The 24799-nt window shown below is 45.4% G+C and overlaps 1 protein-coding gene across 4 annotated transcripts in view; it reads right to left on the bottom strand.

Moving 5' to 3' along the window:
• The window catches only part of sash1a (SAM and SH3 domain containing 1a), a 303260-nt gene that overhangs the window by 133197 nt on the left and 145264 nt on the right, over positions 1 to 24799 (bottom strand). The window contains exon 1 of one of the 4 annotated variants that reach the window (XM_055885298.1): positions 5506 to 5832. The exons of the other annotated variants lie outside the window; for them this stretch is intronic. The gene's annotated coding sequence lies outside the window, so the exon portion shown is untranslated. Of the gene's footprint in view, positions 1 to 5505; positions 5833 to 24799 lie in introns of those variants that run through there. 4 annotated transcript variants of the gene reach the window in all.

The following is a 24799-nucleotide window of genomic DNA, read 5'->3' as shown; positions in this document are numbered from 1 at the left end:
TATATTAAGTTGACTGTGCCTTTAAACAGCTTGGAAAATTCCAGAAAATTCCATCATGGCTTCAGAAGCTTCTGATAGGCTAATTGACATAATTTGAGTCAATTGGACGTGTACCTGTGGATGTATTTAAGGCCTACCTCCAAACTTAGTGCCTCTTTGCTTGACATCATGGGAAAATCAAAAGAAATCAGCCAAGACCTCTGAAAAAAAACTGTAGACCTCAACAAGTCTGGTTCATCCTTGGGAGCAATTTCCAAACGCCTGAAGGTACCACCTTCATCTGTACAAACAATAGTATGCAAGTATAAACACCATGGGACCACGCAGCCGTCATACCGCAAGGGAAGGAGACGCGTTCTGTCTCCTAGAGATGAACGTACTTTGGTGTGAAAAGTGCAAATCAATCCCAGAACAACAGCAGAGGACCTTGTGGAGATGCTGGAGGAAACAGGTACAAAAGTATCTATATCACAGTAAAATGAGTCCTATATCGACATAACCTGAAAGGCCGCTCAGCAAGGAAGAAGCCACTGCTCCAAAACCGCCATAAAAAAATCCAGTCTATAGTTTGCAACCGCACATGGGGACAATGATCGTACTTTTTGGAGAAATGTCCTCTGGTCTGATGAAACAAAAATAGAACTGTTTGGCCATAATAACAATCGTTATATTTGGAGGAAAAAGGGGGAGGCTTGCAAGCCGAAGAACACCATCCCAACCGTGAAGCACGTGGGTGGCAGCATCATGTTGTGGGGGTGCTTTGCTGCAAGAGGGACTGCTGCACTTCACAAAATAGATGGCATCATGAGGAAGGAAAATTGTGGCTATACTGAAGCAACATCTCAAGACATTAGTCAGGAAGTTAAAGTTTGGTCGCAAATGGACAATGACCCCAAGCATACTTCCAAAGTTGTGGCAAAATGGCTCAAGGACAACAAAGTCAAGGTATTGGAGTGGCCATCACAAAGCCCTGACCTCAAACCTATAGATAATTTGTGGGCAGAACTAAAAAAGTGTGTGCAAGCAAGGAGGCCTACAAACCTGACTCAGTTACACCAGCTCTGTCAGGAGAAATGGGCCAAAATTCACCCAACTTATTGTGGGAATCTTGTGATAGGCTACCAAGAACATTTGACCCAAGTTAAACAATTTAAAGGCAATGCTACCAAATTCTAATTGAGTGTATGTAAACTTCTGACCCACTGGGGATGTTATGAAAGAAATAAAAGCTGAAATAAATCATTCTCTCTACTATTATTCTGACATTTCACATTCTTAAAATAAAGTGGTGATCCTAACTGTCCTAAGACAGGGAATGTTTACTAGGATTAAATGTCAGGAATTGTGAAAAACTGAGTTTAAATGTATTTGGCTAAGGTGTATGTAAACTTCCGATTTCAATTGTAAATGAAAAAACGGCACACATAGCCTACATTTCAATACATGCACACAAACTATCTAGGTCAAATAGGGGAGAGGTGTTGTGCTGTGAGATGTTGCTTTATCTGCTTTTTTAAACCATGCCTGTTGTTCATTTGAGAAATATGAGATGGCAGCTTTACCACTTTTGGGTGGTAAGAAAAGGTGCTCTTAATGTCTTGTATACTCAATGTACTGCGCACAGGTAGCCTAGCGGTTAAGAGCGTTTGGCCAGTAACCGAAAGGTCGCTGGTTCGAATCCCAGAGCCAACTAGGCAAAAATCTGTTGATGTGCCCTTGAGCAAGACAGTTAACCCTAATTGCTCCTGTAAATCCCTCTGGATAAAATAATCTGCTGAATGTAACAAGAGGCCCACCAGAAAAAGCAGTAACACATGTACATATGGAGTTGAGAAAAGACTGTCAAACAACCCCAGTGTGGGGTGTTAATGTAATGAGGGATGGTGTTCACCGTCTCTCTCTTCTCTTCCTCCACAGACAAGACTGGGAGATCATATACAGTCACATGATCAGCAGTGTGACGAGCAGAAAGGCTGCAGCAGATGTTACAAAGGTTTCCTCACTTCCTCTGTAAATCTGGGTGTCCAGGCAGGACATGCCAAACGTGATGGCTGATGATGTCATCCATCCTTCACCGGTTGGTAGTGTGGGGTGGTGGAGCTGTGCCCTGGCCTGGCACAGACCAGTGGATAGTTTGTTATACAGAGCTGGACTGTTGGCACAAAGCACAGGGCTTTCTGCTGTTGGCACAGTAATAGGGAGCTGAAGCTTTGAATACAGCACCCAGGCTCTACACTGGAATCTCTATCTTTTCATTAACGGATTCCATTCCGTTTGAAATCCCATCACCGTGCATACCGCACAACGCTAAGGGATTGACGTGTGTGTGTGTGTGTGTGTGTGTGTGTGTGTGTGTGTGTGTGTGTGTGTGTGTGTGTGTGTGTGTGTGTGTGTGTGTGTGTGTGTGTGTGTGTGTGTGTGTGTGTGTGTGTGTGTGTGTGTGTAGCTGCTCTGCTGATGGTATGACTGAATGACTGAGGGGATAGGCAGAACAAAGAGGCTCACAGGGTTAGGATCAGCCATTGCAGGGCACACTGTAGAGACAGGGAAGTGTTGGCTTTGTAAGGCTAATGCTAAGCGGATCCTCTGCAGAGCTCACGTCTGGCCCGTCCACATCTATTAGGTAGACACATCCACAACACACTGACTGACAGGCAGACAGGCAGGCCATGAGTCTCCATTTGTTTTATCCACAACAAAGTCTACTTTAAACAAGTCAACAAATCCCAAATGTCCACAAGTCCTGAGAGAGAAGTGGTCTCTGATCTACACAAGCTGATGTGTCTCATGAGAATTGGGCTCAGAGGTCTATCTCTATAGCAACGCTTGACAGACTACTACAGACAAAGTAGAGAATAAAGAGGAGAGAAACAGAGAGAAAGAGAGGGGGAGGGAGAAAGAGTCTAGGGAGAAAGACAGTCTGTCTGACTGGCAGAGACAGCTACTACAGCAAGAGAGAGAGAAAGAGAGAGAAAGAGAGAGAGAGGGCTTTGACGGCTGAAACTCCATTAATTACCTCCCAGGCAGAGAAGACCAGAACAGAACAGAGGAACCCTTCCTTCACATCACTGTACCAACTCACTACAATCTACCTCCAGACCCCCCTCGGGCCATGGGTAGCTCTATTCCGGTGCCAACAATCTACCTCCCCCCTCTGCCTGTAGGTAGCTGATTTAGCCTGTCAGTTGCTCCTGTGAGCTTCCCCTGCCTCCCCTCGATGAGAACTCCCAGCTAAAGAGCTCAAATCAAGCCTGTTTGTTCAGGTCTATTTCTGTCTATGTCTCTATCTATTTCTTTGTTCTGAAGGCTCTTTGTATATGGATTCAGATATCCTTCATACAGAACATTACACACTGGGTCTGGGCCTGGGACTGGGACTGGGTCTGGGACTGGGTCTGGGACTGGGTCTGGGCCTGGGACTGGGACTGGGACTGGGTCTGGGACTGGGTCTGGGTCTGGGCCTGGGACTGGGACTGGGTCTGGGTCTGGGACTGGGCCTGGGACTGGGCCTGGGACTGGGACTGGGACTGGGTCTGGGACTGGGCCTGGGACTGGGCCTGGGACTGGGACTGGGACTGGGACTGGGACTGGGCCTGGGACTGGGACTGGGTCTGGGACTGGGTCTGGGACTGGGCCTGGGACTGGGTCTGGGACTGGGTCTGGGACTGGGTCTGGGTCTGGGACTGGGTCTGGGCCTGGGCCTGGGACTGAGCCTGGGACTGGGCCTGGGACTGGGACTGGGCCTGGGACTGGGTCTGGGACTGGGACTGGGACTGGGACTGGGACTGGGCCTGGGACTGGGTCTGGGACTGGGACTGGGCATGGGACTGGGTCTGGGACTGGGACTGGGTCTGGGTCTGGGACTGGAACTGTACAATACAATAAAGCAGGCCTGCTCGGGGAGCTACCTTGGGAGGTTTTTTGGCTCCATACCTCCTTCCCTCCTGTATCGCTCCTTCCCCTCTTTCCCCTCCCTCCCTCCGTTCCCTTGTTTCTTGTCAGCTGACTGCTGCTCCAGATGCCGGCTCCAGAGGTCCGGACAGGATGAGAAACAGAGGGAGAGAGAGAAAGAGAGAGAGAGAGAAAGAAAGAGAAGAGAGAGAGAAAGAGAAGGAGAGTGAGAAAGATAGGTGGAGAGAGAAAGAGAGCTAAAGAGAAGAGAGAGAAAGAGAGGGAGAAAGGGAGAGAGAAAGAGAAGGAGAGAGAATATAGAGCTCCACACTCCCTCAGCAAAACAGCTATTTGTCAAAGCCCCTCACCTCCAAACACACACTCACACACACACTGAACAATGGCACTCCTCTAGTGAACAAGGACAGACCATGTCTATGTGTGTGCATACTTATTTGAGTGTGTTTCTATGTTGTGTGTGTGTATGTTTCTCATTGTGTGTGTGTGTGTGTGCATTTGTGTCAGTGTGGTGGTGTTGTGTGAGTGTGTCGTTCTCTGTTGTGTGTGTGTGTGTGTTTGTGCTTGTCCAGGAGAAGAGGAGATCAATAAACAGCCATGAGGCTCAGATTCAGTGCTGATATGTAGCACGGTTCTTTATTTGGGTCTTTGCTGAGAGCAAGGCTTTGTTCTCACTCAATGGAAAAGGAAATCAATAGAGGCTTCAGAGGCTGATGATAAATAGTAATGGATCCTGATCCCTTCATCCATCCTTCTCTATCTGTTTGTCTCCAGAGAAGACATGTGAGGCACCACTCACCCTGTCATGTACTGGAGTACGAAGGAGTAAAGGGCTAATTATGGCTAATGGAGGAACACACACACACACCACACACACACACACACACACACACACACACACACACACACACACACACACACACACACACACACACACACACACACACATAGACGCACACACACACACACACGTATAGACACACAGACGTACAGATGCACACACACATAAGTATAGACGCACACACACACACACACACAGGAAGGCAGGCAGGCAGGGACCAGGAGACGCACACACACACACACACACACACACACACACACACACACACACACACACACACACACACACACACACACACGCACACACACACACACACACACACACACACACACACACACACACACACACACACACACACACACACAGCGCATGGAGCAGTGCAGTAGGAATCAGCTAGCATCGTGACTCAGCAGCATCAGTCAGTCAATCAGAAAGCAGAGGAGGGCTGGCATGCTTCACAAAGTTTCAGTTACAATACCAGCTCAGCCAACAATAATCTCATTCCAACTCAGTTACACTCACCATGAAACTCCTTATGTATGTCTGAAGCAAAAATGTCTCTATATGTCTCAATGTGACAACACAAGACATCATAGTAACTAAAGTTCTCTTTCACTTTGTTCACAACTCTTAAATTCTATTATTTCTCCATCCAAAGCATTTCAATCTTTGACAAGACAAATACATGAAACAAGAGATACGATTTCCCCTGAAATTAAATGAAAGAAAGACCAAAACAGGATACAAGTACTCACCACTATAATAGAGCCGCGGACAGTCTAACAGAGCCACGAACTGTCCAAGTGTTTCAGAGGAAATGATCTGTAACTGTCCTGCTAACTGTGTGTACCTCTCTCAGAGTGTGGGGAACAAGTAGAGTACAGTAGACTAGAGAACAATGCATGGCTTGGTGAAGAAGCAGAGCAGCAGAGTAACAGAGGTCCAGTCATAAAGCACAGATCTGAGCTGCTCCAGGGGAGGAAGGGGGCTAGCTACATGTTAGGCTAATTCTTCCTTTAACTCAGCCACTCTCTACCTTTCTCTGTATCTTTACCCCCACTGTCTGTCTACCTTTTCCTCGCTGTGGAGCTCTCTCTCTCTCTCTCTCTCTCTCTCTCTCTCTCTCTCTCATCGTCTACTCTCTCTCTCTCCGTCTCCTCTCTCCTCTCTCTCTCTCTTCTCTCTCCCTCTCTCTCTCTCTCCTCTCTCTCTCTCTTCTCTTCCTCTCTCTCTCTCTCTCTCTCTCTCTCTCTCTCCACATCTCTCTCCTTCTCTCTCTCTCCTCTCATCTCTCTCTCCTCTCACTCTCTCTCATCTCTCTCTCTCTCTCTCTCTCTCTCTCTCTCTCTCTCTCTCTCTCTCTCTCTCTCTCTCCTCTCTCTCTCTCTCTCTCTCTCCCTCTCTCTCCCTCTCTCTCTCTCAGCTTAAAGCCCAGAGTGGGACGTCCCCTCTCTTCTCCTCTCCTCTCTTTGAGGTCCGGTCCAGTAAGCATGACTAGTGTTTTCCTGTTGTAACACAGAAAGAGAGGGCCCCACCTAAAAACTAAAAACTGATCCAGGGCCAGCTCCTCCCACAGCCCAGCTGGCTGCTGTGTGCTAGGAACTGACAGGGGCTGCCTGCCACAAACTCATATTGAGTCATTTGTCTGTCATGGAATCACAACCAAATTACAGGGCTCTTCAAGTTCTTGCTTCCAACTATCCAACTCTCTCTCTCTTTCCTTCCCTCTCTCTCTCATTCATTTTCTCCCTCTCCTTCTCCCTCTCTCTCTCTTACTCCCTTTCTCCTTTGGCGTTCATTTTAAATAACCCAAATTCAGCTAAAGCAACAATAATTTAAATGAGTCACTCAGTGAGGTTAAGATTTGAATGAGTCACTGAGGTTAAGCTTTGAATGAGACACTCAGTGAGGTTAAGGCTTGAATGAGTCACTCAGTGAGGTTAAGATTTGAATGAGTCACTCAGTGAGGTTAAGATTTGAATGAGTCACTCAGGGAGGTTAAGGTTTGAATGAGTCAGTGAGGTTAAGATTTGAATGAGTCACTCAGTGAGGTTAACTTCTTATGGCTGCAGGGGCAGTATTGAGTAGCTTGGATGAAAGATGCCTAGAGGAGCCCAGAGTAAACTGCCTGCTCCTCAGTACCAGTTGCTAATATATGCATATCATTATTAGTATTGGATAGAAAACACTCTGAAGTCTCTAAAACTGTTTGAATGATGTCTGTAAGTATAACAGAACTCATATGGCAGACAAAAACCTGAGAAGAATCCAAACAAGAAGTGGGAAATCTGAGGTTGGTCGATTTTCAACTCATGGCCTATCGAATACACAGTGGGATATGGATCAGTTTGCACTTCCTACGGCTTCCACTAGATGTCAACAGTCTGTAGAACCTTGTCTGATGCCTCTACTGTGAAGTGGGGCCGAAGGAGACAGGAATGAGTAAGGTCTGCCATGAGCTGACCATGCTCTGACCATGCGCGTTCACATGAGAGGGAGCTCTGTTCCATCGCACATCTGAAGTCAATGGAATTCTCCGGTTGGAACGTTATTGAAGATTTATGTTAAAAACATCCTAAAGATTGATTCAATACTTCGTTTGACATGTTTCTACTGACTGTTACGGAACTTTTTGACATTTCGTCTGCTTTTAGTGAATGCGCTTCCTGACTTTGGATATATTTGCCAAACACGCTAACAAAAATAGCTATTTGGACATAAATGATGGACATTACCGAACAAAACGAACATGTCTTGTTGAAGTGGGAGTCCTGGGAGTGCATTCCGACGAAGATCAGCAAAGCTAAGTGAAGATTTATAATGCTATTTATGAGTTTTGTTGACTGCACAATTTGGCGGGTAACTGTATGGCTTCCTTTTGTGGCTGAACGCTGTTCTCAGATTATTGAATATTGTGCTTTTGCCGTAAAGCTTTTTGAAATCTGACACAGCGGTTGCATTAAGAACAAGTGTATCTTTAATTCTATGTAAAACATGTATCTTTTATCAAAGTTTATGATGAGTATTTATGTTATTTGACGTGACTCTCTGCAATTTCTCCGGATATTTTTGAGGCATTTCTGAACATAACGCGCCAATGTAAACTGAGGTTTTTGGATATAAATATGAACTTTATCGAACAAAACATATATGTATTGTGTAACATGAAGTCCTATGAGTGTCATCAGATGAAGATCATCAAAGGTTAGTGATTCATTTTATCTCTATTTCTGCTTTTTGTGACTCCTGTCTTTGGCTGGAAAAATGGCTGTGTTTTTCTGTGATTTTGCGGTGACCTAACATAATCGTTTGTGGTGCTTTCGCTGTAAAGCCTTTTTGAAATCAGACACTGTGGTGGGATTAACAAGAAGTGTATCTTTAAAATAGTGTGAAATACTTGTATGCTTGAGGAATTTTAATTATGAGATTTCTGTTGTTTGAATTTGGCGCCCTGCACTTCCACTGGCTGTTGTCATATCGATCCCGTTAACGGGATTGCAGCCATAAGAAGTTTTAAGGTTTGAATGAGTCACTCAGTGAGGTTAAGGTTTGAATGAGTCACTCAGTGAGGTTAAGATTTGTTAAATTGGGAGAAGAAGAAAAAGAAGAAAAAACATCATTCCGTTTTGGAACGATAGAGGGCCTGATGACCCCTTGGGGCCGTGGGAGAGAGGGAACGAGAGAAAGAGAGACAAAGAGAGGGAGGGGAAAGGAGACAGAGGGGGAAGGAGACAGAGGGCAAGGGAGGACAGACAATGAGTTAAAACAGGACCAGGAAGTCCCCCCTGTTCTTCTTATGAACCCCCTGGGAGGGAAGGGTCTTACAGCATCACGCAGACTCACTGACAGTCCTAAGCACCCACAATCCACCACAGCAGTGAGGTCACATGGGATGATTATAGAGACTAGAACTACAGCAGTGAGGTCACATGGGACAGTTGTGGAGACTAGAACCACAGCAGTGATGTCATATGGGAGAGTCATGGAGTTTTGAAATACAGCAGTGAAGTCATATGGCACAGTTATGAAGTTTATAACCACAGCAGTGATGTCATATAAGAGAGTTGTGGAGACTAGAACCACAGCAGGGATGTCATATAGGACAGTTGTGGAGACTAGAACCACAGCAGTGATGTCACATGGGACAGCTGTGGAGACTAGAACCACAGCAGTGATGTCACATTGGACAGTTGTTGAGACTAGAACCACAGCAGTGATGTCACATGGGACAGTCGTGGAGACTAGAGCCACAGCAGTGATGTCACATTGGACAGTTGTGGAGACTAGAACCACAGCAGTGATGTCACATAGGACAGTTGTGGAGACTAGAGCCACAGCAGTGATGTCACATGGGACAGTTGTGGAGACTAGAACCACAGCAGTGATGTCACATGGGACAGTCGTGGAGACTAGAACCACAGCAATGATGTCACGTAGGACAGTTGTGGAGACTAGAGCCACAGCAGTGATGTCACATGGGACAGCTGTGGAGCCTAGAACCACAGCAGTGATTTCACATGGGACAGTCGTGGAGACTAGAACCACAGCAGTGATGTCACATGGGACAATCGTGGAGACTAGAACCACAGCAATGATGTCACATAGGACAGTTGTGGAGACTAGAACCACAGCAGTGATGTCACATAGGACAGTTGTGGAGACTAGAACCACAGCAATGATGTCACATAGGACAGTTGTGGAGACTAGAACCACAGCAGTGATGTCACATAGGACAGTTGTGGAGACTAGAACCACAGCAGTGATGTCACATGGGACAGTTGTGGAGACTAGAACCACAGCAGTGATGTCACATAGGACAGTTGTGGAGACTAGAACCACAGCAGTGATGTCACATAGGACAGTTGTGGAGACTAGAACCACAGGAGACAGAGGGCCATACTCAATCACATCCAGTCACTGGGTTTGTGTCAAACCTACTGTTTCTGTTGCTGTTCAATCCAGTTCAAAACCTACAGTTTATAGGAACAGTGGAGAGCAGCCTTACACAGCTGTAGCAGGGACAAACCTGTCCACACATAGACACACACCACACCTCTATATAGACACACACCACAACTCTACATAGACACACACCACAACTCTACATAGACACACACCACACCTCTATATAGACACACACCACAACTCTACATAGACACACACCACAACTCTACATAGACACACACCACACCTCTACATAGACACACACCACACCTCTACATAGACACACACCACACCTCTACATAGACACACACCACACCTCTATATAGACACACACCACAACTCTACATAGACACACACCACACCTCTACATAGACACACATCACAACTCTACATAGACACACACCACACCTCTATATAGACACACACCACTCCTCTGCTGCTGCATCCTGTTTAGACCTGCTGTCACAACATTTACAAACGGTCAATATGCTGGAAGTAGCTCTCACGGCAAACATTTAAAAAAGAAGCACACACACACACACACACACACACACACACACACACACACACACACACACACACACACACACACACACACACACACACACACACACACACACACACACACTACTGTGGGTAACATATTTGGATTAAGTGGTTGGAAAACAGCATACCCTGTGTGTACGTAAAGCAGATTTAGGTCCAGTCAGAACTTTGGTCTATTTGATTAATAACCTTCTGATTTAGGTCCAGTCAGAACTTTGGTCTATTTGATTAATAACCTTATGAGACTATTTATAAAACACTCACACAAGTGTGAGAAATAAATAAAATACAATAAAATATTGTAGACTGAATATTCACAGTTAAAATGAAGACTTGTTCCCTTTTAAAAACGTGTTAAGCTTTTTTTTCTCAACCCCCCCAAAACCTCCTCCCAACCGCTCCCAAACTCCCCTCACATGAAGCAGGAATAATCATGATGGCAGTGGTCTTTAGATTCACACAAACCTCTATCAGAAATAATGAAAGCCTGTGTATCCAGACTCTAATCCAGGAACAGGATATCAATTCGGATGAACTTGAGGTCAAACATACTGATAGGACCTTAATACAGTTTTTTACAATCACTTTGGCACTAATTTCGGAACCTTGATGTCATTTTTCAAAACTCTAGACACAAAACTCACAGCCAATGATCAAAATGGAAATTTTTCTAAACTCTTAACACTTTTTCCAATTGCTTGGATACAATACACATAAAGCTAAGATCATTTGTTCATTGAACTAAAATCACCTGTTCAAAATGACACAACTTAACATCAAAGTATTACCATTTCAAAATACAATTCACACATTACATCTGAGATGACTGTCTATTCATTTCATTACAATGATCTAACTATCAATTGATACGACTGCTCAAAATGATAAGTAACTCTTGCATTACTCTTAATGCATAGTTTTATGGAAACTGACGAACAATATTCCATGTTTAGATCATGAAAGTTTCAGGATAACGAGATCCATTGACACCAATTACTGTGGAACATGAACCAATTGGACTACATTATCTATGGATGTAATATTTCATCATCATTCTTTATCAGACACTGTTTCTATGGTCCCATGTACCACTTTTCCAGACCATGTTTTCAGATTTGACATTACTGTACACTCACCGGCCACTTTATTAGGTACACCTATCTAATACTGGGTAGGACCCCCTTTTGCCTCCACAACAGCCTGAATTATTCACGGTGTTGTACGTTAAGAGATGCCCTTCTGCACACCACTGTTTTAAACAGCTGTTATTTGAGCATTTGTGGCCTTTCTGTTAGCTTGAATGAGTCTGGACATTCTCCTCTGACCTCTCTCATTAACAAGGTGTTTTGCCCACAGAACTGCCGCTCACTGAATGTGTTTTGTTTATCGCACCATTCTCTGTAGACTCTAGAGACTGTAGTGTGTAAAAATCCCAGGAAGGCAGCTGTTTCTGAGATGCTGGAATCACCATGTGTGGCATCAACAATCATACCACGGTCAAAGTTGCTTAGATTACACATCTTGCCCGTTCTAATGTTTGGTCGAACAACATCTAAAGCTCTCTACTCTATATACTCTATATATTGAGTTGCAGGCAGCCACATGATTCGCTGTTCGAATCTAACCCTCCTTGATGGGCTAAATCAGGTCTGTAGAGCTGATGGCATGACCTATGTCATTGTGTGGGATAATGTCAGGTTCCACCATGCTCAAATGGTGCAAGCATGGTTTCAGGCCCATCCACAATTTACCACCCTGTACTTACCCCCATACTCTCCTTTCCTTAACCCGATTGAGGAATTTTTCTCCACATGGAGGTGGAAGGTATATGATAGGTGCCCTCACGAACAAGCCACCCTTCTCCAGGCCATGGATGACACATGCAATGACATCACGGCAGACCAGTGTCAGGCCTGGATTCGCCATGCCCGAAGATTCTTCCCAAGATGTTTGGCTAATGAAAAGATCCATTGTGATGTGGATGAGAACCTGTGGCCAAATCCACAAGACAGTGTTGATGGAAATATAGAAGTACAGTAATCAATCTTTTGTTTTGCTTTTTACAGTAAGCCAGGTGAGGAACACTGCAGTGGATGTTTTACAGTAAGCCAGGTGAGGAACACTGCAGTTGATGTTTTGATGCTCCTATGGTATTTCATGATAAATAAGTTATTTGAACCAATGATTCTGCAAGTGCAAGGTTTCTTTAAAGATATGAATGCACAATGCAATGTTTTGAACATTGGACAGCCTGTGTTACAAGTGATGCCCATTTTGAGTTTTGTGTCTAGAGTTTGGAAACATTACCACAAGGCTCTGAAATTAGTGCCAAAGTGATTGTTAAAAACTGTAATAATACACAGTCTGGACTACGATGGCCCCCACACAGACAGACATATAAAACTTTAATTATATCCAGCTTCTCTTCTAAAAGTTCAAAATGTTGGCCTGAGACTTCAAAGAATAAACAGAGATAAATACCAGATAACTACTCTTGCTTGATTGGTCTGCTTGCTTGAATAGGTCAGAGGTCACAGACATGGATTAAGAACTGAGTGAACAGAAGAGTAAAACACTGAAATGACCATTCATGTAGAGTATAGCGGAGGGAAAACAGTGACTGGAGCTAACACTACTACCACTAATGCACGTAGAGAATTTAGTGCCAAGCTGTTCAAGCCCTATTGCTTTTAAATGAGCACCAAATTACTAGAACTCTGGGAGATACACGTAATATATTTTTTAAGCATGATTCTGTCTCTCTCTCTCGCTCTGTGTGTGTATGCGAGAGAAAGAGAGAGAGAGAGAGTGTGTGTGTGTGTGTGTGTCAGTGTGTGTGTGTGTGTGTGTGTGTGTGTGTGTGTGTGTGTGTGTGTGTGTGTGTGTGTGTGTGTGTGTGTGTGTGTGTGTGTGTGTGTGTGTGTGTGTGTGTGTGTGTGTGTGTGTGTGTGTGTGTGTGTGTGACTCTGACCTCATATGGGGAATTGAGAGCCACTAGCCTAATTAAAAACCAAATCAGCTTTCATTTTGGTGCCAAATTGTGACACACCACACTTTCCCTGCCAGGCAACACACTTCTGCATAAAGATAAGACTATGTCATCTATGAAGAAATAGGATTCTCTAAATCAAATTACGGACCTGTTATTCCAAGTATTTAATCCTCAAAAAAATTCTTAATCCTCCATCATCACACTCTCTCTCTCTTCCATAATAGTAGGACTTTAGGTCGGGTTTGACCAGAAGCTGCTATAGACACTAATGTCACAAACCCATCAGGTAGTCCACTCAGTCATTCAACAGATTGGAAATAGGGCACTTGGTTATTTTTAGCACAGAGCACCACACAATCCTCCTGAGGCTAACGATCAGCCAGGGCAGACAAATCTGTCTGTCTGTCTGTCTGTCTGTCTGTCTGTCTGTCTGTCTGTCTGTCTGTCTGTCTGTCTGTCTGTCTGTCTGTCTGTCTGTCTGTCTGTCTGTCTGTCTGTCTGTCTGTCTGTCTGTGTGTGTGTGTGTGTGTGTGTGTGTGTGTGTGTGTGTGTGTGTGTGTGTGTGTGTGTGTGTGTGTGTGTGTGTGTGTGTGTGTGTGTGTGTGTGTGTGTGTGTGTGTGTGTGTGTGTGTGTGTGAGTGTTTGATTACCCTCATTGAGTGATGAGAGACTTCACATAAGGAGGCTGCAAGCTAGCAGACATAAGGAGGCAGGCAGTGAGGCACTGAGGCAGACAGGTGGAAAGGCATCTAGGCAGTGAGGCACTGAGGCAGACAGGGATGTAGGCAGTGAGGCACTGAGGCAGACAGGTAGACAGGCAGGCAGGCAGTGGTTGCTAGAGTAGAGATCTCTCCAGAGTCTATGGGGCCAACATGCTGTCCAGACTGGCCAGTTACCAGAGACTGGTACTGAATACTGATCATTACCATGGAGGCTGACTACCACACACACGCACACACACACACACACACACACACACACACACACACACACACACACACACACACACACACACACACACACACACACACACACACACACACACACACACACACACACACACACACACACACACACACACACACACACACACACACACACACACACACACACACGGACATGGTGAGACAGGGCTACCCACAACATCTGTTAACTAGGACTGGAAAATGAGCAGAGAGAGCACAAGAGAGAAATAAAGAGAGGGGGAGAGGATGTATGGATGGAGAGAGAGAGAGATACAGTGTTTTAATTTGAGGAAGGGAGGGATGGAAGGGTGAGGGTTAGTGGAAGAGAAAACAGAAGCTTTTTTTCCGGATGCCCCAAACAATCGGAAAGGGGATTCATCAGAGAAAATGACTTTACCCCAGTCCTCAGCAGTCCAATTCCTGTACCTTTTGCAGAATATTAGTCTGTCCCTGATGTTTTTCCTGGAGAGAAGTGGCTTCTTTGCTGCCCTTCTTGACACCAGGCCATCCTCCAAAAGTCTTTGCCTCACTGTACGTGCAGATGCACTCACACCTGCCTGCTGCCATTCCTGAGCAAGCTCTGTACTGGTGGTGCCCCAATCCCGCAGCTGAATCAACTTTAGGCGATGGTCCTGGCGCTTGCTGGACTTTCTTGGGCACCCTGAAGCCTTCTTCACAACAATTGAACCGCTCTACTTGAAGTTCTTGATGATCTGATAAATGGTTGATGTAGGTGCAATCTTACTGGCAGCAATATCCTTGCCTGTGAAGCCCTTTTTGTGCAAAGCAATGATGACGGCACGTGTTTCCTTGCAATGATTCCAAGCACCACCCTCCTTTATAAGCTTCCAATCTGTTATTCGAACTCAATCAGCATGTCATCTGGTCCTTTTGTGGCAGGGCTGAAATGCAGTGGAAATGTTTTTGGGGGATTTAGTTCATTTGCATGGCAAAGAGGGACTTTGCAATTCATCTGATCACTCTTCACAACATTCTGGAGTATATGCAAATTGCCATCATACAAACTGAGGCAGCAGACTTTGTGAAAATTAATATTTGTGTCATTCTCAAAACTTTTGGCCACGACTGTAGACACATACACATTCTTCAGAGCATCACATTATATCTATAAAGCTTGACTGTGTCTAAAAATGTCCAAAGCGTTCAAAAATGATAAACAAGTAGTCGTTAAACCATTACCAGGAACATCATATCTAAAGCAATTTATATGCAAATGTCTGACAAGTGGCAGAGCACAAGGGAATTGGAGAAGAATTAGAGCATGCTCATTGACTCTGACTGACCTCCTTCACTAATATAGACTCTCAGTAATGAGCTACCTTACACACATACACACACGCACGCAGGCAGGCAGGCAGGCAGGCAGGCAGGCAGGCAGGCAGGCAGGCAGGCAGGCAGGCAGGCAGGCAGGCAGGCAGGCAGGCAGGCAGGCAGGCAGGCAGGCAGGCAGGCACGCACGCACGCACGCACGCACGCACACACACACACACACACACACACACACACACACACACACACACACACACACACACACACACACACACACACAGGTGAGGTTATCCCAGTCCTAACATCAGGGCAGATGCTGGCCAACACTAGATGGCAGCAGAGCGCTGGTCTCCAACACACAGTCCCATAGGACTGCTACCTGTGCCTGTGAGAATTGGATCATTGTCATGGGGAGAACACACACCACAAAGAAAAACAGACATCCACACCAGACCACAGAGCAACCTAAAGATGCACAGTATAAATTTAAATGCCAACAGGGTTTGTCATTTGCATATAGTTCACATGGTCAGATACTGTACTTCAAAACCCCACAGAGAAACTCCCTAAAAGCAAAGGCACATGGTAAATGAAAGAGCATTTTTGCTAAATTAATGTAGCACTACAGTCATTAGAAAAGGAGAAAGGATAAGTCTAAAGCATTAGTTTTTTGATCAGATGAGGAAGTTTTCTGTGGCTTCAATGAGCTCCAATAGAGGAACCATGTTCATATTATGGTTCTACAATACATGGTCATCATCAGCTCCCCAGTACTACTGCAAGTAGCTCCTCCTCATCCTCCTCCTATCATGGCTGCCTATACAAACATGGTGTGAGAGAACATCACTGGTGAGGTTCAGTCCGGCAGGCTATCTTAAAGAGAGGAAAAGTCATTACAACATGCTGTTGTGTGTCAGACTGGACAGGGCTCTAGTCTACCATGCCTGGCCCAGACACGCAGGATCCTCCCAATTTAAACCCACAGAAATGTCCTGAGAAATACACACACACAAAGTATCATGATAGTCTGCACAGACATAGAATAAGAGAGACAACTATGCTTACACATGAGGTTGTTTTGGGGGTTTGAGTGCCTGAATCTGACTTCATCACTGTACCGATGTAGGATATTCATTTGATCACTCTTTCCACTTCGAAATTTCAGATTTGATTTGCCCAAATGAAAAATGTATCAACCCCTACAAAAATGTCCATTAATTATAATCCACATAATAATTCACATTTTCTGTTGACGCAGGATTATTTTCCCACTGTAGCAAATTGTCTCAAATTAAGACTATACGTCTGTATAGGTCTAAACCTTGCGCTGTGGGCATCAATTGGAAGATCCTTCTATGTGGATTCAAATGTGAGGATTTACATACAATTATCCTCCCCTTCCCAGACCTCAGTCCTCTGTCACAGGAGCTGGAGTGACATGTCATTAGATCAGTCACAGAAACAGGGGATTATGGGACATTGTCCTATATCAGAGCTTTAAACCCAACAAGTGATACCCTCTCCTCCAGTTTTAAAGTATTTTACAAGACCAAGGAGCATCAATGGAAAATAATATTTTTCCCATTTCAGTTCTGGCCTTCTGAACCGTGAAAGATAGTGGCAGCTGATTATCTCTGTGATGAGTGTGTAAAACAGGGTTTTAAGATAGAGAGCAGAGAGAAAGGCCTGTCATGAGAAAGCCATGAGAATAAGAGTGGTGGAGAGGTGGTGAGGTGTAAATGAGACAATCAGTCTCCAACTTCCTAACTCTGTGAAAATAGCTTCTCTCTCATCTTCTACTGCCCTACTGCTGTGCTCTGTGGTGCCCTGTGCATCTGAGCCCTTCTTTGTGGTAGAAGATATCAAATCACAGGTTTTGGCCAAGAAAAGCGTCTCCAGGGTCTGCCCAGGCCAGGGTAGAGGGTCCCAGAGCGGAAGATTGCCTGTGATTACTGCCTCTGTTCTGTCAGACTCAGCTCCATTTCTCAGGATCGTCTGGGCAGCCCTGCTGGAACCCTCCAAGGCTCTATTCATTTAGTGGGGAGAAGTACAGTAGCACAAAGCACTGGGGAGGGAAACCACACATTTAGACTAGTTCACCTTGACATTGCCTGTAGGTTACATCATTTCACACTAAACCAAGAGATTACAATGAAATACCCATCTGAAGCAAGCCTCTCTGGTAAAAATACCCCACACAGGGTGAAAGAGAGATAGCTAGAGAGAGAGAGAGAGAGAGAGAGAGAGAGAGAGAGAGAGAGAGAGAGAGAGAGAGAGAGAGAGAGAGAGAGAGAGAGAGAGAGAGAAAGAAAGAAAGAAAGAAAGAAAGAAAGAAAGAAAGAAAGAAAGAAAGAAAGAAAGGGAACCTCTGCAGAGTGGTCACTAACTGGCACAGCCACAAAGTAATAAAATCAGATTTTAAACCTAACCCTAACTCTAACCTTAACCACACTGCTCACCTAACCTTAAATTAATACCAAAAAGCGATTTCTTTGTTTTCATGATTTTTTTTAACCATAATTGCCATTTTTGACTTTGCACATGGCCATCTAGCAGAAATTGCACAATTCTGCCTCCAGGGCAATATTCATGACAATAAATGCCAAGTTGCGAAAGAGAGGGGAGAGAGAGCGAGAGAGGGAGAGCGATGGAGATGGAGAGAGAAAGAGATAGGGAGAGATAGATAGATAGATAGATAGATAGATAGATAGATGGAGGGAGGGAGGGAGGGAGGGAGTTTGAAAGAGAGAGAGAGAGAGGGAGAGGATGAGAGAGAGAATCCCCTGGACTGTAACAGTCACCGTACCTGTTGAAACATTCCCTTCTCAAGAACAGAGCATGTGTGTGCCTGTGTGTGCGTGTGTGTGTGTGTGTGTGTGTGTGTGTGTGTGTGTGTGTGTGTGTGTGTGTGTGTGTGTGTGTGCGTGTGTGTGTGTGTGTGTGTGTATACATGACTGGGCAATGTCCAAATCCTATTAGTGAGAGACTGGCTGTATGGCGTCAGCAGCACTGACAGGCCCACTGTGACCCAGCCACATGCAGATACATCGCCCCCAGGCACCAGGACCAGCCAAAACCACACACTCAACTACTGCACTGGTGAGAGACCTTTGAAGCTAACACTTTGTTTCTTTCTGATACCTGGCACATTGTCCCGCTGTAGCAGGTATAGGCCAAACCCCAAAGCTCAGCTGGCAAGCGAGACTATTCATTCAGTATGTTCACAATGCATATGGTCAATGATCTAAATCAGCTGATTGCTAGAGCGCTGCAGTATTTTGGAACCAATTCCAGTCATGAGAGGTGGACTGTGTAATGTTATCAGACCTCACTCTTCTGGGGAAACCACAAGGCTGGTAACATAAACATCATAACAGTAGGGCCGGGAGTTTTTCCTTAGAATGTGGCCTGGCCAGGATAAACTAGCAGTATATCATAGCCCTACCTATGAGATGCACATTCGAGTTACAGTCATATGAAGGGGGATCAGGCCGGCACTTGCGTGGTAGTTGGCGATTCTCCTCAGACTCCACTTTGGGTTCATTTAAATACAGTGAGCAATGGTGCTGTGGAATGATGCCAGCCGCCTCTGGCCTGTGTGTAGGCCTGCACTCCCTGCATTAACCCTACGCTGCCCTGAGGGAAGGGAGATGTCTCCATCTCTCCTTTTCGGGTCTCTCACTTTCTCTCTCTTTGGTCTGTTCTCTGTCTTCCACCCAACCCTTTCTCTCTCAGGGCTGTTTAGGTAGGGTGATATTAGCTCATCACTAAGCTAAGGACCCTGGGACTAAACACCTCCCTCTGCAACTGGATCCTGGACTTCTTGACAGACCGCCCCCATGTGGTAAGTGCAGGATTCAACACATCTGCCACACTGATCCTCAATACGGGGGCCCCTCAGGGGTGCGTGCTTAATCCCCTCCTGTATTCCCTGTTCACCCACGACTGCGTGGCCAAGCACGACTCCAACACTAATATTAAGTTTGCTGATGACACAACAATGGTAGGCCTGATCACCGACAACGATGAGACAGCCTATAGGGAGGAGGTCAGAGACCTGGCAGTGTGGTGCCAGGACAACAACCTCTCCCTCAATGTGAGCAAGACAAAGGAGCTGATCGTGGACTACAGGAAAAGGAGGGCCGAACAGGCCCCCATTAACATTGATGGGGCTGCAGTGGAGCGGGTCGAGGGTTTCATGTTCCTTGGTGTCCACATCACCAACAAACTATCATGGTCCAAACACACCAAGACAGTTGTGAAGAGGGCATGACAACACCTTTTCCCCCTCAGGAGACTGAAAATATTTGGCATGGGTCCTTAGATCCTCAAAAAGTTATACAGCTGCACCATCGAGAGCATCCTGACTGGTTGTATCACTGCCTGGTATAGCAACTGCTCGGCCTCCGACCGCAAGGTGCTACAGAGGGTAGTGCGTACGGCCCAGTAAATCACTGGGGCCAAGCTTCCTAGCATCCAGGAACTCTATACCAGGCGGTGTCAGAGGAAGGCCCAAAACAATTGTCAAAGATTCAAGTCACCCAAGTCATAGACTGTTCTCTCTGCTACCGCATGGCAAGCGGTACCGGAGTGCCAAGTCTAGGACCAAAAGGCTCCTTAATAGCTTCTACCCCCAAGTCATAAGACTGCTGAACAATTAATCAAATGCCCTCCCCCACGGCACGATGTACAACGGTTTTAGTTGTAGTCAGCGCACGTGACAAATACAATTTGATTTGATTAGATTGTGGTCCTGACTCCTGACGTGTGAATTACCAGTTGGTCTCTGGGGATTGGAACCCACCCAGCCATGTGTAATTAAAAGAGCATGAAGGCAGATCAAGTGCTTTCCTCAACTCCTAATTCAATGTTCCTGGAGGCTGCTAGAGAATCCACTGGGTGCCCTACCTGTCCACGAAGCAGGATGGAAGATACCTCTATTCTAGGGTTAGACAGATTATCTGCATTTCAATGGCGCGATAGCTGGTGTCCCGGAATAAGATTCAAACCCTCTCTCTCTCTCTCTCTCTCTCTCTCTCTCTCTCTCTCTCTCTCTCTCTCTCTCTCTCTCTCTCTCTCTCTCTCTCTCTCTCTCTCTCTCTCTCTCTCTCTCTCTCTCTCTCTCTCTCTCTCTCTCTCTCTCTCTCTCTCTCTCTCTCTCTCTCTCTCTCTCTGTTTAGGGCGATGTAAGCTAGTTTAATATGCTTTGCTGAACCTGAGTATTTGTATCAGCTGAATAAAGCAGGGTCGAAAATCAAATTCTAACTCCCTCTTTCTCCACTCTCATCCCAAATTGGAATGTCCTGGGCACACCTACAGTACTTCAGTCACAGTATATTAACAAAACAACACTTACTTCAGTTCACTAAGACTCCAGTACTGCAGAGAATGCCTGCTGATGAAGGAGTCATCTAGTTCAGAACATGGATATAACAGAATCACCAAGCAAAACTCCATACCTCCTTCTGCTCTATACATTAACGTATGTGAACTATGAGTCCCCCCAAAGGGATCCACACACAGTGAGTAGGAGATTTACCATGTAGTGTGCGTAGTGTGTGTGTGTAGTCTGTCAGTGTCTGTGTGTTGCTGTGACTGCCATGTTGTTCTCTATTAACAGACTGTGACATGATGACTGTGACAAGAAAGCAGCTCCTGAAAACGTATAAAGTGGTTTTTCACTATCCTAGCAGTTCATAACTCACACCAATGTCTTACCACTGACTATTACTAGTTTACTGGCTCACTACTATTGGTCATTATGCAGTCCTATATTAAAGGTTATATGCAAACTTGGGAATGCCGTTGTGTCATAGCTGTCTATTCACTGTAATGAAATCAATTGGGCCTCGTGATTTACATAAATTCACTTAAAACCTGCTGTTCTCTTTCTCTCACTAGATCTCACATCTAAACTATAGTCTACTAAAGCCTATCAAAACTCATTTCCCAATAGAATTTTTTAAATAATAAAATGTATTTTACTTTTATTGCGAGAAACTGGTCAAATTAAGATCCAACATCTATATTTTAGTGTGAACTTCTACTATTCACATGCATAAATAAACATACAAGTTACCACTATGTTGTAAAGGACTGGAGAATTGACTTGTGATAGCATGGCCGATGGGTGCTATTGTTGGACTGTCCACTGTCATTACCATCACTCTGAATGGTCCACTCAGTGACTCACGGCTGCCATGATTACAGTTAACAGTCCACTGTCATTACCATCACTCTGAATGGTCCACTCAGTGACTCACGGCTGCCATGATTACAGTTAACAGTCCACTGTCATTACCATCACTCTGAATGGTCCACTCAGTGACTCACAGCTGCCATGATTACAGCGAACAGTCCACTGTCAATACCATCACTCTGAATGGTCCACTCAGTGACTCACGGCTGCCATGATTACAGCGAACAGTCCACTGTCATTACCATCACTCTGAATGGTCCACTCAGTGACTCACAGCTGCCATGATTACAGTTAACAGTCCACTGTCATTACCATCACTCTGAATGGTCCACTCAGTGACTCACGGCTGCCATGATTACAGCGAACAGTCCACTGTCATTACCATCACTCTGAATGGTCCACTCAGTGACTCACGGCTGCCATGATTACAGCGAACAGTCCACTGTCATTACCATCACTCTGAATGGTCCAATCAGTGACTCACGGCTGCCATGATTACAGTTAACAGTCCACTGTCATTACCATCACTCTGAATGGTCCACTCAGTGACTCACGGCTGCCATGATTACAGTGAACAGTCCACTGTCATTACCATCACTCTGAATGGTCCACTCAGTGACTCACGGCTGCCATGATTACAGCGAACAGTCCACTGTCATTACCATCACTCTGAATGGTCCACTCAGTGACTCACGGCTGCCATGATTACAGTTAACAGTCCACTGTCATTACCATCACTCGGAATGGTCCACTCAGTGACTCACGGCTGCCATGATTACAGCGAACAGTCCACTGTCAATACCATCACTCTGAATGGTCCACTCAGTGACTCACGGCTGCCATGATTACAGCGAACAGTCCACTGTCATTACCATCACTCTGAATGGTCCACTCAGTGACTCACAGCTGCCATGATTACAGTTAACAGTCCACTGCCATTACCATCACTCTGAATGGTCCACTCAGGGACTCACGGCTGCCATGATTACAGCTAACAGTCCACTGTCATTACCATCACTCTGAATGGTCCACTCAGTGACTCACGGCTGCCATGATTACAGCGAACAGTCCACTGTCATTACCATCACTCTGAATGGTCCACTCAGTGACTCACGGCTGCCATGATTACAGTGAACAGTCCACTGTCATTACCATCACTCTGAATGGTCCACTCAGTGACTCACGGCTGTCATGATTACAGTGAACAGTCCACTGTCATTACCATCACTCTGAATGGTCCACTCAGTGACTCACGGCTGCCATGATTACAGCGAACAGTCCACTGTCATTACCATCACTCTGAATGGTCCACTCAGTGACTCACAGCTGCCATGATTACAGTTAACAGTCCACTGTCATTACCATCACTTTGAATGGTCCACTCAGTGACTCACGGCTGCCATGATTACAGCGAACAGTCCACTGTCATTACCATCACTCTGAATGGTCCACTCAGTGACTCACAGCTGCCATGATTACAGTTAACAGTCCACTGTCATTACCATCACTCTGAATGGTCCACTCAGTGACTCACGGCTGTCATGATTACAGTGAACAGTCCACTGTCATTACCATCACTCTGAATGGTCCACTCAGTGACTCACGGCTGCCATGATTACAGCGAACAGTCCACTGTTGGAGGAATAGAAACATTTTCAGGTTTAAGACCAATCACATGTTTTTCTTTGTGTGACACCTGTCATGGGTCCTGTATAAGGTCCAGTTTATCAACATGTTGAAATGTTGATTTTGATGGGCTCTGTTGTGAGATTAATCAAATAAGTATTTTGTAACTTGGGACTTTAATGTATTTATATCCACATACATCTCAGGATATTGTATTTGTCAAGGGATCATCCTGTGGATGTATAATCAATCTATATACAGGACAAAAATGCAGTGGTTGTTTAAAATAATCAATGTAAAGTATACTGCCTTGATGATGAACAACCCCCTATACCCCTCAAAATCAACTCTGGACCTCAAAGCAAGTTTCAATGCGTTTTTTAAATTGCGTTTAATCAGGGACTGATTTAGACCTGGGACACCAGGTGGGTTCAATTAATTATCAGGTAGAACAGAGAACCAGCAGGCTCCGGACCTTGTAGGGTAAAAATGGAATGCCCCTGCCCTATACGTTACTGGAGGCTGGGCGCTGCCCTTGAGGGAGTGTGGCAGAGTGTGTTTGGTAAATGACAGCATAAAACTGCTGCAGCTGTGATAGCCAAGGCAGGTCCCAGACCCCAATACGGCGACAGGCTCCAATCCTGTCCAATTCCAAAAGAGAGGAGCCACAGCACAGCAGGGGCTAGGAATCTAAAACACAGGAATCTAAATGGTCAGATCTGAGACAGAGAGAGAGAGAGGATGGTGAAGAGATGAGAGATGTATGTGAGATGTTAGATTTATAACATGCAGTAGCCAATGCGTTTCTACATCTGCATTGCTTGCTCTTCGGGGTTTTAGGCTGGGTATTCGTAAAGAACTTTGTGACAACTGATGATGTAAAAAGGGCTTTATAAAATACATTTGATTGATTGATTTACATTTCATAAAGTGTGGAGAGGGTGAGTGATAGCATAGCTGGAGGAAGCAGGAAATATATCGTTTTCATGCATTGCATACACACACCCACACACATCTTGGCTACCACACACACACACACACACACACACACACACACACACACACACACACACACACACACACACACACACACACACACACACACACACACACACACACACACACAAACACACACACGCACACACATGCAGAGCTGACATGTGTGTCTTGGCACACTCAAGCAGGCTTACAGACACATACGCACACAACCCTTACACACAGACACACACACAACCTCACCTACAGCGTGAGACCAGTGACAGCAAGACCACAGGTGAAGGCCTTTCTGATGAAATATAAATGTGCGATGCCATCCCATCTCTGCGCTCCAGTCTCCAGTCTCCAGTCTGCAGCAGCAGCACAGCAGTTCTACTTGGCTGGGTTTAATTACAGATGGAGGGATAATCCAGAGGGAGCAGCCGGGCACGGGGCCGAGGCCGGCAGGGAGTGGGAGCCCGGAATGCCCGGAACGCCGTGTGTCGGAGCGC

The sequence above is a fragment of the Salvelinus fontinalis genome, chromosome 27 (assembly GCF_029448725.1).
Source record: "Salvelinus fontinalis isolate EN_2023a chromosome 27, ASM2944872v1, whole genome shotgun sequence".
Classification (NCBI taxonomy): Eukaryota; Metazoa; Chordata; class Actinopteri; order Salmoniformes; family Salmonidae; genus Salvelinus; species Salvelinus fontinalis.
Note: the sequence above shows the minus strand (reverse complement) of the source record. Positions and strands in the feature narration are given on the sequence as shown.